The sequence below is a fragment of the Ranitomeya imitator genome, chromosome 1 (assembly GCF_032444005.1).
Source record: "Ranitomeya imitator isolate aRanImi1 chromosome 1, aRanImi1.pri, whole genome shotgun sequence".
Classification (NCBI taxonomy): Eukaryota; Metazoa; Chordata; class Amphibia; order Anura; family Dendrobatidae; genus Ranitomeya; species Ranitomeya imitator.
Window position 1 is genome coordinate 944,319,940 of NC_091282.1, and position 16,806 is coordinate 944,336,745.

The following is a 16,806-nucleotide window of genomic DNA, read 5'->3' on the forward strand; positions in this document are numbered from 1 at the left end:
CATGATCGGGGGGCCCACAGAGTCTGAACAGCCCGGGGCCCTGGCTACCCTTAATCCACCCCTGATTACTAGCACTTGTTTTTCCATCCAGCTTGTCCTATTGCAAGAGGGTTGTGAACACCACAGCAGTATTTTTTATACTTTCCTTCATTAAATAAGGTTTGGTTCAGGCGATCACCTAATCAGAAGCACATTAAGTAGAATGAAGTGTACCCTGGTTGGAATTCAACTGACACTGGAATGGAATGGCTGTCAGACATGTAGAGAAGCTGATTTTTATAAAACTGTGCAGTGGTCTCTTAATTTTTGCCAGAGCTGTATATACATAAGCGTATATATATGAGCGTTCTTGTGACATTAGGATTGCTTGGTTAATTTTAGCCTGTATGAGTTCAGAGGAACTTCTTCTTAGCTGTGGTAAATGACTTCAGGAAGTATATTCTAAAAATGATGGTGTTAACAAAGTCAACTACTGATTTCCTGCAAACAAGTCCCGAGCATCTTGTGCAGTCATTCTCCTATGCATAGTCTGTGGATTTGGTAGGACGTTCTGGTGCAAAAATAGCAGGTAAGTGTCCTCCTAAATGCTGTTTATATGATAATAGTTAAGTATACAGTTGTCTTTGTTTGAAAACATGGTAAGCACACATTGTAACATTGGAACTTCCTTTTCTGACTACACTGAGATGTAAGCAGATAGTGGTCTTCAGAATTATTACAGCTATTGTCAGGTCTCACTAAATAATGTTTGTATATATGGAAGAATACAAGTATTTTTCATAGTATAGAAAAATTAAAGATGTCCTGTCACCAGGTCAAAAGTGGATAGTCTTTTTAGTATTTTTTTTATCTGCTGTAAGGTTTTATAGATATAAACTTTTTTATTTATTGCTAGTTTTTATGGTCTTAATGTAGGAGATGTTGCTCACAGGATTGGTTGGGAGCATGTCTTTAAGTTTCCCTGCATTATTACACTGTTTGCAATGCCATCTTAATAAAGAACATAAAAGGAACGTGAAAAATGAAATGGTCCATATCTCTGTAACCATTTTCCCAGAGGCGTAGCTAGAGCTTTTGCCGCCCGGGGCTGTTCCCGAGTTTGGCGCCCCCCCCCCCCTGTCCCCCCCCCCCAGCTCAATACACACAAAGGTTACCAAAAATGGTTTTCCTGTTTTGTAGAACTTAAACTGGGCCTAATGGTGTCACCCCCACATGCCACACCTGTGACTTAATACCACCACACCATGACCAGGCCACATAGTGACCGAATAATACTACATACAAGGGACAAATACCACCGCACCATTTCCAGACCACATATTACCACCACATAGTGACTGAATACTACAATACTGATCAGTAATAAAAAAAAAACCACAATACTATCACCATAAGTGCCAGTATTCACAGGAGATCTGTACTTAGTATGCAGTGTCTGTGTAGAGGTAATACAGAGATCACTGGTGACATTATACACAGGACCTCTATATAGTATACAGTGTATAGTGTCAGTGTATAGGTAACACTGACTCACCAGTGACGTCTCTAGGTGAAGTCCTTCATCTTTCATCCAGCACAGACCGCCATCATTCCTTCCAGCCAGGACTTGTTTCTGCAGGAAATAACACAGTTATCTCGAGCTCCGCTTGCAGAACACATTACTTAATAATTCACAACTTCTACATTACACCACATGAAGAAAAAAAGGTGATATAGTGTCACTCTGCACAGTAACAGGACCGCCCCCCCATTTAAAACAGTATACTCAAAAAATAAAATAAATACATCACTGCAGTAACAATATCCCTTAATTATCCCCTATGGTAATAATATTCCCCACCCTGGCCCCGTTTATCTCATTCCTGGCTCCAGCCATATGTTGTCGTATCCTGCCCTCATGAGTATCCATTCTACCCCATATGATCTCCCCATCCTGCCCCACCAGCCTCCATCGTATCCGTCCTGCCCCATGATCCAATCCTGCCCCGTGTCTCCAATCATGCCCCGTATCTACATTCTGCCCATGCCTCAAGTCCTGCCCCCAGTGTGTCCAGCATATTACCCCCATGTTGTCCAGCAATCTGCCCCAGTGTGTCCAGCATATTACCCCCATGTTGTCCAGCAATCTGCCCCAGTGTGTCCAGCATATTACCCCCAGTGTGTCCAGCAATCTGCCCCAGTATGTCCAGCATATTACCCCCAGTGTGTCCAGCAATCTGCCCCAGTGTCCAGCCTTTCCCCAGTGTGTCCAGCAGTCTGCCCCAGTGTGTCCAGCATATTACCCCCAGTGTCCAGCATTGCCCCAGTGTGTCCAGTATATTACCCCCAGTGTGTCCAGCAATCTGCCCCAGTGTCCAGCATTGCCCCAGTGTGTCCAGAAGTCTGCCCCAGGGTCTCCAGCATTGCCTCAATGTGTCCAGAAATCTGCCCCAGGGTCTCCAGTATTGCCCCAGTGTGTCCAGCAATCTGCCCCAGGGTCTCCAGTATTGCCCCAGTGTGTCCAGCAATCTGCCCCATGGTCTCCTGTATTGCCCCAGTGTGTCCAGCATTCTGCCCCATGGTCTCCAGTATTGCCCCGGTGTGTCCAGCAATCTGCCCCATGGTCTCCAGTATTGCCCCAGTATGTCCAGAAGTCTGCCCCAGGGTCTCCAGCATTGCCTCAATGTGTCCTGAAATCTGCCCCATGGTCTCCAGTATTCAGTGTGTCCAGCATTCTGCCCCATAGTCTCCTGTACTGCCCCATGGTCTCCAGTATTGCCCCAGTGTGTCCAGCAATCTGCCCCATGGTCTCCTGTATTGCCCCAGTGTGTCCAGCATTCTGCCCCATGGTCTCCAGTATTGCCCCGGTGTGTCCAGCAATCTGCCCCATGGTCTCCAGTATTGCCCCAGTATGTCCAGAAGTCTGCCCCAGGGTCTCCAGCATTGCCTCAATGTGTCCTGAGATCTGCCCCATGGTCTCCAGTATTCAGTGTGTCCAGCATTCTGCCCCATAGTCTCCTGTACTGCCCCAGTGTGTCCAGCATTCTGCCCCATGGTCTCCAGTATTGCCCCAGTGTGTCCAGCATTCTGCCCCATGGTCTCCAGTATTGCCCCAGTGTGTCCAGCATTCTGCCCCATGGTCTCCAGTATTGCCCCAGTGTGTCCAGCATTCTGCCCCATGGTCTCCAGTATTGCCCCAGTGTGTCCAGCAATCTGCCCCATAGTCTCCTGTATTGCCCCAGTGTGTCCAGCAATCTGCCCCATGGTCTCCTGTATTGCCCCAGTGTGTCCAGCAATCTGCCCCATGGTCTCCTGTATTGCCCCAGTGTGTCCAGCAATCTGCCCCATAGTCTCCTGTATTGCCCCAGTGTGTCCAGCAATCTGCCCCATGGTCTCCTGTATTGCCCCAGTGTGTCCAGCATTCTGCCCCATGGTCTCCAGTACTGCCCCAGTGTGTCCAGCAATCTGCCCCATGGTCTCCAGCATTGCCCCAGCCCCAGACAGTCAGACATAAAGAAAAAAAAAAAAAAGTAAAATCCTCACCTCTCCCGTTCCCAGCGCAGGTCCGGTGCAGCCAGCGTCTCTCCGGCTCTGCGACGCTCAGGACAGAGAGGCAGAGCGGCGCGCACAGTAGTGACGTCATCGCGCCCTCTGCTCTGAGACGTCGCAGAGTCAGAGGACGCTGAAGCCGCAGGAACCAGGAGAGGTGAGTATTAGAGCGGGGGGCGGGGGCGGGGGCGGGGGCGGGACCCGGGGGTGGGGGGAGCTGGCCCTGGTCGTGGCGGCGGACGGCGCCGCCCGAAGATTTAAAGGGGCGTCTTTTTTTTTTTTTTTTTTTATCTTCTTCTCCTGCAGCGCCGCCCTGCCGCCCCCAGCATTGTGCAGCCCGGGGCGGACCGCATCCCCCGCACCCCCCTTCCTACGCCACTGCATTTTCCAGACTAACCCCTTCACACATTAGTTACAATTTTAAAATTTTTTACATTTTTGTTTTCTACTTCTCTTCTTCCAATAGCCGCATATATTTTATTTTTCTATGATTCATTTTATCATGGAAAGCAGGAACAAATTCGAAGTGCATTGGCATTGCAAAAATAGTACAACTTCGCAATTGTTTTTTAGGTTTTCTATTTACAGTTTTCGTTATACGATAAAACTGACCTGGCAATATGATTCTCAAGGTCAGTACGAGTATGCAGATACCAAACATGCATAGTTAAAGTGGTAAAATTTTACTTTCAGAAATTCATAAGAAAAAGAAACAAAAACTTTCTTGTGTCGCATTTTATGACACCTGCAACATTTTCATTTTTCTGGATATGGGGCTTTGTGAGTGCTTACAGATTTTTTTGTACCCTGAGCAGATATTTTTATTTATACCATTTTGGGGTAGATATGATGCTTTGATCGCTTCTTATCGAATTTTATTGCAATGTTACGGCGGCCAAAAAAAATCGTAATTCTGACTGCCGGTTGCCCCTCTGGCACGTGTTAAATATTGCTGTCATAGATTGACAACAGGATTTATCAGGTTAACAGGTGCAGGTGCAGCTCCACTCCACCTGTGGTTGTTAGAGTTACATGATGGTTGTTTTTATCATCTGCCATGTGCGGGGAAAGATGCGGGCTCGGTGTGCGAGCCCGCATGAAAGTCAGGGGACAGGCATATGACGTACACGTACGTTATATGTCGATAAGGACTTAAAAAATTAAAAAGCAGACAAACAAAACAATGCTCTGAGGAGCAGCTGTAAAAAAAGCATGCTTTGGCATGAATGAAATCTTCATGGCGTTGTCCATGTGGTTTCCAATTTGCAGATACCATTGTAGGCCGGTTTCACACGTCAGTGGCTCCGGTACGTGAGGTGACAGTTTCCTCATGTACCGGAGCCACTGACACACGTAGACGCATTAAAATCAATGCATCTGTGCAGATGTCATTGATTTTTTGCAAACCGTGTCTCCGTGTGCCAAACACGGAGACATGTCAGTGTTCGTGGGAGCGCACGTATTACACGAACCCATTAAAGTCAATGGGTCCGTGTAAAACACGTACCGCACACGGACATTGTCCGTGTGCAGTCCATGTGCCGTGCAGGAGACAGTGCTCCAGTAAGCACTGTCCCCCACATGGTTCTGAAGCCGCGATTCATATCTTCTGTGCAGCAGCGTTTGCTGCAGAGAAGATATGAATAATCCATTTTTTTTAAGTTTATCGTGTATAAAATAAATGTCCATGTCCCCACCCCATAGGGGTGGAGCCGCATATTCAGTACGGGAAATGAGCGGCCCCACGTGACCGCATACAGTAGAAGGTGCGGCCAGGAGAGGAAGCAGCGCCAGCCAGCGAGGGAGCCGGGTGAGTATTTTCAGAACAGCGAGGGGGCGCACAGGGGGTGGGGACATGGACCTTTATTTTATACACGATAAACTTAAAAAAAATGGATTATTCATATCTTCTCTGCAGCAAACGCTGCTGCACAGAAGATATGAATCGCGGTTTCAGCACGATGCAGGGGACAGCGCAAAACTTTAGCGCTGTCTCCTGCACACTCCATGTGATACCTAGTGGGCACATGGGCGGCACACGTGTGCCGCACTGATGTGCCACATAAACGCAGGGGCACACGGACATGGATAATTCCGGTACCGGAAAAAATCGGTACCGGAATTATCCATGTCCGTGTGCCCCTGCGTTTATGTGGCACATCAGTGGACGTGTGGGACTGCCCGTATTCAAGACAAAACAATTATTTCATTGAAGCCTTCACTGTAGTCTTGGTCAGCACCATGATAGCCATTAAGAGCTGTGTTAAGAGGTCATTGGAACAAATTTAAATGGATGTCTGACTTGTTGCCAATGTTGTGCAAAATGCCATCTGATCATTTGTGTAGATACTGTTTGATGCCATAGGTTTAATATGTGACATCCAATTTCACTTAAAGGGAACCTGTCACCTGAATTTGGCGGGACTGGTTTTGGGTCATATGGGCGGAGTTTTCTGGTGTTTGATTCACCCTTTCCTTACCCGCTGGCTGCATGCTGGCCGCAATATTGGATTGAAGTTGATTCTCTGTCCTCCGTAGTACACGCCTGCACAAGGCAAGATTGCTTTGCGCAGGCATGTACTATGGAGGACAGAGAATGAACTTCAATCCAATATTGCAGCCAGCATGCAGCCAGCGGGTAAGGAAAGGGTGAATCAAACACCCAAAACCTCCGCCCATATGACCCAAAACCAGTCCCGCCAAATTCAGGTGACAGAGTCCCTTTAAGTTATTTGTAGAACCATTGGAATGGGCCATTTCTCCAAATTATACCAGGAGCCAATTTTCAACACCATAAAAAGTGGCCACACATGCTATTGTATGCAGTGTTGTTTCCGTAAACATGCTACCATAGCCTGCAGCGTCCCCAGACTTGTCTTCCATGGAGCACATCTGGAACATCATTAGCAGTTGCAAAGGGAGTTGCCAGCAGTGAATCTTGAAGATTTGTATATTGAAGCGCACTCAGCATGGCAGAAATTTCCTCAGACAACCATCAATATCATCATTAATACAAGGTGTATATTTCTACTTGTGGTGCACATACTCGATACTGAATAATTCAAGATGTTTTGAACATTTTGTTTCCATTTTTTCATCACTTGCATAACATTAACATGTTTAAAGATCTTGCGATTTTGATAATTCCACAATTTATTTTTCTTGATGTTGCAATTTTAATGTTGAGGAATATATTTACAGGGTGAACCCTCTTTCCCTTTTGTGGTTTGTACTGGATAATGCTTATCGGGTTATAGTCATCTATTCGTTGCATTTTTCTCTATGCTATATGGAGGCTATGGCCAAAGAATGACAATTGCACATTTTTGTGTCTACTTTTTAATGTGTCTGACATTTTTTGATGCTAAGCCACTTTGATCTTAATGGGGAAAAACTGCAATAAAAAGGCTGAAAGATTAATCATGCTGCATTTAAAAAAATTTTTTTAAAAAAGGTAAAAAATCGCAAGGAAAAAAGGCACTGTAGGGTTGAGATTTTAGAAATCTTATTCCTTTTGCAATTATTGTAAAATGATGGATTTTTTTCCACATGAAGAACACATGAAATAAAACAGATCATAAATGCAACATGTGAACAATCTCTTGTAGCGAAACTGTCTTTGTTGCTCATAGCAAACATCAGAGCTCAGCTTTCTTTTCACCAGAGCAGTGTAGGAAGTGAATGAGGCCCAGTGAATTTTTTCCTTGAATTCTTGAAAACCTCTAAAGTTAGAAAAAAGTGTGGTTGTAAGCGTGTACAAACCCTGTTAAAAAATGGTGTTAGGCTATGTGCACACGTAAGAAAAGAGGTGCAGAATTTTCTGCACAAAATCTGCATCTCCTGGCAGAATCCACAGCCGTGGATTTGCCGCGGTTTTTATGCGGATTTTGTGTGGTTTTTATGCAGAATTGCTGTGGATTTTGTGCGGAATTTCTGCGTTTTTTTGCCACTGCTGATTTTTAACATGGAGGTGTGCAGAAACGCTGCAGATCCGCACAAAAGAAGTGACATGCACTTCTTTGAAATCCGCAGCAATTCCGCACTGATTTTTCTGCACCATCTGCACATCTTTGTTTTTCCCATTGAATAACATTGTACTGTGCATCACAGTGCAGATCTGCAGCGTTTCTGCGTGGAAAAATCCGCTGCGGATCCGCAGCAAATCCGCATCGTGTGCGCATAGCCTTACAGCAAAACGAAAAAACTCTCAATAACATGCTCTGGTATAAAGGATGAGGAATGCCCAGCAATATCTCTAGAAATTTACATTGCTCCTTATTTGCAAAATATAATCATAACCTAAAGTATGTAAATGATTTTTCTGACAAAGTTCCTCAGAAAGACTAATTTAGAAAAAAAAAACCCTCTGGTGACTTAATGACCACAAACAAAGTGAAAATCCTGGTTCTGCATCTTTCTTCTCGATTAGCCAATGCTTTCCCTATTAGGCTATGTTCACAAGTTGCATTTTGCAGATTTTTTTTCTGCAGCAAAGCCTGCTCTCTTGCCAGTAGAACATTGCTGCAAAAAAACAGGTTTTGTTGCATCGTTTCAGCTTGTTTTGTGCGTTTGTTTGCTGTGTTTTTGTCATGCTACATTTGTCTATTGTGCATGCTGATAGAAAGTTTAGTGACAAAATCTGATTCTACTTCATCAGTTTTTGGCACAAAAAAATGAAGCAAAACCCGATGCTTGCGTTTTTCAGCATTTTTTGCACCACCCAGAAAGAAGGTGACATGCTCTATTCTGCAAATCCCAAGGTACTGAGGATAAAAAAACAAGTTGTGTGCATGAGATTTCTGAAATCTCGTAGGCATAGCTGGCACTGCAAAACACAGCTAAAATTAGCAGAAAAATACACGCATATGTGTTAACATACTATTATTCCTATTCCATGATTTAGTTTTTTTGCAGAACATACTGTAGATGCACAGTACATCTATGTATATTAAATAATCTAATAATCTTAAGAATATTTTATCTCTAAAAATGAGATAAAACACCCTTTGGGTGTAACTCAGCTAACAAAGTCCCATGGGAGGAAATTTTCTCTAACACATTTACCGTAACATTGTATTCAGAGCTTTGAAATTAATTTTTTGCTTATTGACCACTGAAGTGTTAAACATCTTTGTCACAACTGGCAGCCAGCGATATTTCAGGGCGTGTCTTCAACGCTGATGATGGTGTCCGGATGGATAAGCGCATCTGGCTGCCCCTTGAAAGTGTAGATCGCTTAACTTTCATCAAAATGAACAAGTCATGGACCTCCAATGACTTTTGCACTCCAGTCGCAGACTGGGCAGACTAGGCAATGGTGTTGTTTTTACTGTCATGCTTTGATCTCATGTTATTGCAGTCTTTGCCACCTTTTCGTGGCTTCTGGGCCTGCTGTTGCTACTGCTGCTGATGTTAGAAACAATTTTTTGAATTGTGGAGACTTCAAGTTGTATCTCCATCTGGTTGGTTGCCTGTAGTGGATGGGATGTCAGAGGTCCATTATACTATTTGTACTCTGTGAAATTTAATGCCACTTTAGTGGTGTGTGACAATAAGTTTTGGATATGTGGAGACTCCAAGTTGGGTCTTCATCTGGTGGGTTACCTGTGGTGGACAGTGTGACAGAGGCCAATTATACTGTTTATACTCTGTGGAAATTGAAACCACTTCAGTGGTGTGTGACAATATTTTTTTTTGGAATGTGGAGAATCCAAGTTGGGTCTGCTTCATATGCATTGCCTGTAGAAGTATGGCTCCCAGACAGGCAAGCCTGCACTTATTTTCACTCAACCATCTGCGTTACTATATTTACTTTAAACCAATAGTACTTTATGAAACTGCTGTTTGTGCCATCTGAGTGTGCCTGGGAAAAAAATTGGAACTGTTTCATGAGGTATCAGGGATCACAGCAAAGAAGGCTTACATCGCTCCCTTAACCACCATGTCTTAGTTGAAATTTAAATTCAAAACTGTAAATGCTGGTCCAGATCCTGATACCTCATGCATGACCCATGACTGACTGCTTCTGTGCCATTATAAAAGGTTTTACTGTGGGTGCGTTGATCAATCAACAACCTGTGTTACTTTCACTACATTTTTTTTTAAATAGTACTCTTTGAAACTGATGTTTGTGTCATTTGAGTGTTGTTGGGGAAAAAAAAATAGAACTGTTGCATAAGGTATCCAGGCTTCAATCAAAGAAGGCTTACACTGCTCCCTTAACCACCAGGTCTTAACTGATATTTTAATTCAAAGCTGCAAATGCTGGCCCAGACCCTGATAACGTATGCATATCCCATGGCTGACTGCTGCAGTGACATTAGCAAATTCCTACTGTAGGTCAACTTTTCATGGCGTCTGCTCCTAATTTTATCTGTTTGGGAAGATTTTTGTTACCTCTTACGGTGTTATGTATGTTTTGTTTGGCCTCCTATTGAATCTAATGGGGAGCAGGTAAATTCGGCGAGTCGTTCGCCAAACCGAACCTAGGTTCACTCGTCTCTAATCAGGATCTCCTCAGACAGGCACGTCCGGGAGAAAATATGGACTAGCTCTTGAGCTATACTCCTGGCGTAAGAGTTTCTCAGTGGTACCTCTTCTGGGTACCGTGTTACATAGTCCATTACCACTGGGATGTATTGGTGCCCTCTGGCAGACCTAACTAGGGGCCCTACAAGGTCCACAGCAATCCAGTCAAATGGAACTTGTATATAGGGCAACGGTAATAGGGAACTCCGGAAGTGGGATACGGGAGCAGTTAGCTTACAGGTAAGGCAGGACCTGCAGTAGTTAACAATCTCTCTGTGACATCCAGGCCAGTAGAACCTCTGAAAGATCCATTCTTGAGTTTTCTCTACTCCCAAATGCCCACCCAAGACATGAGAATGGGCCAGGTCTAGTACACTATGCTTATAAGGACCAGGTACTACCAACTGCTCTACCACTTCCTCTCTTTATTTATTGATTCAATATAACAGCTTCTCATTTAAAGTGAAATGTGGAAACCTGGTGTCAGCCCTCGGCTCTTGAACGACCCAATTTACCACTGTTACATTGTGAAATGCCTCTTTTAGAATAAAACTCTGCATTTGAGCAGTCCAAAAATCTCCCCCAGAAACCACTAGTTCAAGAATCTCAGCCTCATTGGTCACCGTCCTCCTCACCAGCAATGTTATGGCTAGGACGCCACCCGTTTGACGGGAAGGCTTGGAGGTCTTCCGGGACCCTAGAGACACCCCTCTCCCAATGTTGCCCCCTATGTCTTTGTAGGTGTAGAAGGTAGACAGCCAACCTATGATTAACTATCCAGCGGAATTTGAAGTAAGGCCTGAAGTCAGTTACTCCTACGGTGATCCGGCCACCGACTACGCGCCTCAGTAAGATGTTGCCTCTCTCTCTCTCAGCATGACTCTTACTGGCTCTCCTTTGTGCTGATCTCGTTTACACTGTTCCACAATATCCTTCCCTTCGTGTCTCTCTCCTGGATACCGCCGCAGGGTGTGCAGGCACGGTTCCGTTACGTTCTGTTCTGTTCGCTAGGCACCTGCCAGGTTCCCACGCCTGACAGGGACCCCCCTGTGTCTTCTCCCTGCAAGACCCCCTGCCACTGGATGTTGCCTGGTTCCAACCCAGTCAGCTTCTGACTAACTTCCTCCCCAGCCCCTAGTTTTACCAGTGTGAGGAGTGGCCCAATAAATAAAGCCTTTTTCTCCCCCTAGTGGCCAGAGTGTGAAGTGTAATGTGTTCTAGTGATGCCTGGTCCGGAGAACTCCTTAGTGCCATCAGACGTACCGCTGCTCCCCTTAGCGGCAGAGCGCTATACTGCAACGACCAGGTCTCTGGGGCGCTGCACATCCGTATCCGACTGTGATGTACCACGGTTGCACTGGCTCTTGCCTGATTCATAAGTGACAAAACAAGCTAAAGTCCCTCCCTATTAACACCGGGTGTAGCAGTTCCCTAACCACTCTGAAATAATGGGACTCAGTTCCACATTATATGTTTATGGTCACTCTGGGAACAGGGTAGTCCTTGGTGTCACTGTGAATACAGCGGATGCCCATGTGTTTTCTGGAGATTAACTGGTGGGGAAGTATGGTCCTTACCAGGGTCACCAATGTCCCAGAGTCCAAGAATCCTGACATCAGTACCCCATTTATTGTTACAGGGAATCCCTGCAACCTCTCACCCACCACTGATAGTCCACAGTACAGGCAGGATAGGTATAGCACAAACAGCGCCTCTCTAGTATGCAGTTCATCTGTTCTGAGGACATAGGACACCAGTCAGATATGTGTCCAGGACCTTGACATCTCCAGTAGAACAAGTTTTTTCCTGCGGCACTTGGTAACCCCTCAATAACCCCCTGCATCGCTCGTCTTTGCATCTTCCAGAGTATGTGTCGTCACCTGGAATTGAGGGATGGTTTCCAGCCTCCCATGAACTGCCTCTGTGAGCAACTCTATCTGCTATTGCTGTTGTCTGTCTGAACTGGTCTTGTTGGTGCTGCTGCTGCTGTTGTTGGAGCTGCTGCTGGTGCTGCTGGAGCTACTGCTGTTGCTGCATCTGTTGCATATGCAGCTTACTTGTCTCCTGATGTGCCAGCTGTTGCTGCTGTTGTGCTTTTACAAGATAGTTAATCAGGTCCTCCATGCTATCTGTCATCTCATGGCTTATGGTCCCTTTTACCCAGGTCATGTGGTTTGTCCGCAGCTGCTACCTGTACTCAGGAATGTTGCCCGCATTCGAAACATCACCTGTGGTAAATTATCTCACTCAGCGGTACATGGAGGTAGAAACTGGAACACTGTCTTTTAAGTCTCTTCACTAGTTTATTAGGTACATGTAACATAAACTGTGATGAAGTAAAATGAACATGGCCCTTTGGGCACAATAGTAAAAAAAAATGGTATCTCACAGTCCTTATGTTTGCTTGGATCGGCTTGCTCAGGGATAGAAAAAAAACACAGGGTTCAGTTTGGCACAAACACAGCTACTTTCCTATAGTTACTCTCTCCAAACACACTGAACACTGAATCTCTCTGGAGGCCGACTATTTAAGCTCCAGACCACACCCTGTGGTGGAGATAAGGTGGACAACCTCCCACCTGCTCTATGGTTATCCATAAAAACCCAGTCCTTAAACAAAATAGCTGATTAACCCATCTAAACACTTGGTTTGCTGGAGCAAAACTTCTGTGTTTCAAATCACTGAAGCCAATAGCATCAGCGTAACATAACTCCCCTTCAGACTTTTTGCCACAGTGTGGTAAAAAAAAATCACATCGCAGTAGGACTTTGCGAGTGCCGTCTGATTTTTACACACCTATGTCCTTGAAAACCTGACATTTTAGCAGCTGCGTACAGTAAAATCACAGCATGACCCCACAAAATAGAATAAATAGAATAGATATATACACATAGAACAGATAGACATAAAGATATCAGTGACATACATAATTAGTACAGTGACCTCAGAAGTATACCATGCCTAGGTTCAGGCAGCTTATGAGAAATATATACATCCAAAAAAAAAAACGAAGAAAAGCTATAGCCTTAAAATGCAAACAATTTATTCCAAATAATTATTAAAATCAACACATTTTATTAAAACAGAAGATAAGAAACATAAAATTGTGAAGACACTATGTGCAAACTGTGTACGGACCAGCCTATGGAGTAATGGCACTATGGGTTGTTGCGGAAAAAGAACAACGTATAGGTATATGGGAGATAGATGTAAGTACGCAGTAGAAGGAGGGGGTAAAAAAATCCCCTATGTGGTTAATCTATATATATAATTGTCTAAGGGTTTTTCCGTCTGTCTGTCTGTCTGTCTGTCTGTCCTGGAAATTCCGTGTCTCTGATTGGTCGAGGCCGCCAGGCCTCGACCAATCAGCGACGGGCACAGTATCGACTGTATATAGTACAGTGCTTGTGTGGTTTACTGTACATGTATTTAATTAATAAATAAATCTCTGAAAATTATGGCGTGGGATCCCCAACATTTTATTAACCAGCAGAGGAAAAGCAGACAGCTGGGGGCAAATGTTTATAGCCTGGGAAGGGGGTAATACCCATGGAGCTTCCCAGTCTATTAATATCAGCTCACAACTATATACTTAGCATTTCCTAGATATTAAAATGCTATTAATAGCCTAGGAAGGGCCCTCTCACAGACTAAAAAATTCTGTTCTCAGCTGCCCCAGAATTGGCACATTCATAGGATGCGCCAATTCTGGCACTTAGCTTCGCTCATCCCATTTGCCTTGGAGCAATGGCAAGTGAGGTGATAGTATTGAGTTTGATGTCACCTTTTGTATCATCAGGTGACATCAAGACAAGATATCAGTAATGGAGAGGCATCTAAAAGATGACCCGATTACTGACCCCATTGTCAAAATGTTAAAAAAGTAACACACTGAATAAAGTCCTGCATTTGAAATAATGACACAGACTGCTGTCACGGGGTTACCGTGACAGAGACGAGTCTGAAGACCACAGCATCTGATTGCTCCTATTTCTGGGCTGAATAAAGCACTTCATCCTCTTTTTAAAAGGTGTAAATTTCTTTTGGCAGTACAGGGGTTAATATACCATATTCGAAGCTCTGTGAGTCTGGTCTCTCAGTGGAGCAACGCTAGCCACTCCTATTACCTATATAATCTGGGTCCTAACTGACACACATCATCAGAGATAGCTTATGCTGGGGGTTATATGAGAAGGCATTTGGTGGCTTTATCAGTGACTTTCTTGGGTTAGTAAGTGGGATAATTGCCTTTCCTTCTCATACTTTGGCTTTTCCCCATCCTCCACTCCATGGGCGGACATACCGCCGGTTCAACCTATGCAACTGCACCGGGGCCCAGAGCCGGAGGGGGCCCCTGAAGGACCGAGAAAGTAGGGCGGTGAATGACAGCCGGCGGCAGGATTACTGATAACAGGAGAAGCAGGGGGCCCGCTCTGCTGCACACATGATATGATGGTCAAAAGGGGCCCCCTGCCTGACCTCTCCTGTTAGCATACATTACGCTGCTGTCCGGCTGTCACTGGTGAAGTGTGGTGAGGGGCGGCAGACGCTGGAAGAGGACGAGTGAGGGAGTCACTGAAGATGCGTCTCTGACTCGCTGCTGTGCAGGTACACATTCTTCCCAGAGCCCCAGTGATCGGCAGGACTGGGATACACATGAAAATAGGAGGGGAGGAGGAATTACTACTCTAGGTAGGAGATAGGAGAAGGCCTGGCCCGCCGGGAGTCTGCAGGTGCAGGGATGAGAGCTGACAGTCTGGACAGGCTCCATGTCTCCCCTGCTCATTTCCTGTGTTCTGGGACTGACCAGTTCCCTGCAACTGCACTCTCTGTAGGTACTGTACATATTCCGTGTGATGGATGTTGATCTGTCTAGTGTGTGTGTGTGTGTGTGTGTGTGTGTATATTGCTAGTGTGTGTGTATATATACAGTTAGGGCCAGAAATATTTGGACAGTGACACAAGTTTTGTTATTTTAGCTGTTTACAAAAACATGTTCAGAAATACAATTATATATAAAATATGGGCTGAAAGTGCACACTCCCAGCTGCAATATGATAGTTTCCACATCCAAATCGGAGAAAGGGTTTAGGAATCATAGCTCTGTAATGCATAGCGTCCTCTTTTTCAAGGGACCAAAAGTAATTGGACAATGGACTCTAAGGGCTGCAATTAACTCTGAAGGTGTCTCCCTCGTTAACCTGTAATCAATGAAGTAGTTAAAAGGTCAGGGGTGGATTCCAGGTGTGTGGTTTTGTATTTGGAAGCTGTTGCTGTGAGCAGACAACATGCGGTCAAAGGAACTCTCAATTGAGGTGAAGCAGAACATCCTGAGGCTGAAAAAAAAGAAAAAATCCATCAGAGAGATAGCAGACATGCTTGGAGTAGCAAAATCAACAGTTGGGTACATTCTGAGAAAAAAGGAATTGACTGGTGAGCTTGGGAACTCAAAAAGGCCTGGGCGTCCACGGATGACAACAGTGGTGGATGATCGCCGCATACTTAATTTGGTGAAGAAGAACCCGTTCACAACATCAACTGAAGTCCAGAACACTCTCAGTGAAGTAGGTGTATCTGTCTCTAAGTCAACAGTAAAGAGAAGACTCCATGACAGTAAATACAAAGGGTTCACATCTAGATGCAAACCATTCATCAATACCAAAAATAGACAGGCAGAGTTAAATTTGCAGAAAAACACCTCAAGAAGCCAGCTCAGTTCTGGAACAGTATTCTATGGACAGATGAGACAAAGATCAACCTGTACCAGAATGATGGGAAGAAAAAAGTTTGGAGAAGAAAGGGAACGGCACATGATCCAAGGCACACCACATCCTCTGTAAAACATGGTGGAGGCAACGTGATGGCATGGGCATGCATGGCTTTCAATGGCACTGGGTCACTTGTGTTTATTGATGACATAAGAGCAGACAAGAGCAGCCGGATGAATTCTGAAGTGTACCGGGATATACTTTCAGCCCAGATTCAGCCAAATGCTGCAAAGTTGATTGGACGGCGCTTCATAGTACAGATGAACAATGACCCCAAGCATACAGCCAAAGCTACCCAGGAGTTCATGAGTGCCAAAAAATGGAACATTCTGCAATGGCCAAGTCAATCTCCAGATCTAAACCCAATTGAGCATGCATTTCACTTGCTCAAATCCAGACTTAAGACGGAAAGACCCACAAACAAGCAAGACCTGAAGGCTGCGGCTGTAAAGGCCTGGCAAAGCATTAAGAAGGAGGAAACCCAGCGTTTGGTGATGTCCATGGGTTCCAGACTTAAGGCAGTGATGGCCTCCAAAGGATTTGCAACAAAATATTGAAAATAAAAATATTTTGTTTGGGTTATGTTTATTTGTCCAATTACTTTTGACCTCCTAAAATGTGGAGTGTTTGTAAAGAAATGTGTACAATTCCTACATTTTCTATCAGATATTTTTGATCAACCCTTCAAATTAAACGTTACAATCTGCACTTGAATTCTGTTGTAGAGGTTTCATTTCAAATCCAATGTGGTGGCATGCAGAGCCCACCTCGCGAAAATTGTGTCACTGTCCAAATATTTCTGGCCCTAACTGTAGCTAGTGTGTGTGTGTAAATATTGCTAGTGTGTGTATATATAGCTAGTGTGTGTGTGTGTATATATATTGCTAGTGTGTGTGTATATATAGCTAGTGTGTGTGTGTGTGTGTATATATATATATATATATATATATATATGTATATATATATATATATATTGCTAGT

General features: G+C 44.6%; 1 protein-coding gene across 3 annotated transcripts in view; it reads left to right on the top strand.

The window, feature by feature from the left end:
• Nucleotides 1-455: 455 nt before the first annotated feature.
• The window catches only part of BANK1 (B cell scaffold protein with ankyrin repeats 1), a 1,115,425-nt gene continuing 1,099,074 nt past the window's right edge, over nucleotides 456-16,806 (top strand). For all 3 annotated transcript variants that reach the window (XM_069743643.1, XM_069743641.1, XM_069743642.1), the window contains exon 1: nucleotides 456-568. The gene's annotated coding sequence lies outside the window, so the exon portion shown is untranslated. The remainder of the gene's footprint in view (nucleotides 569-16,806) is intronic.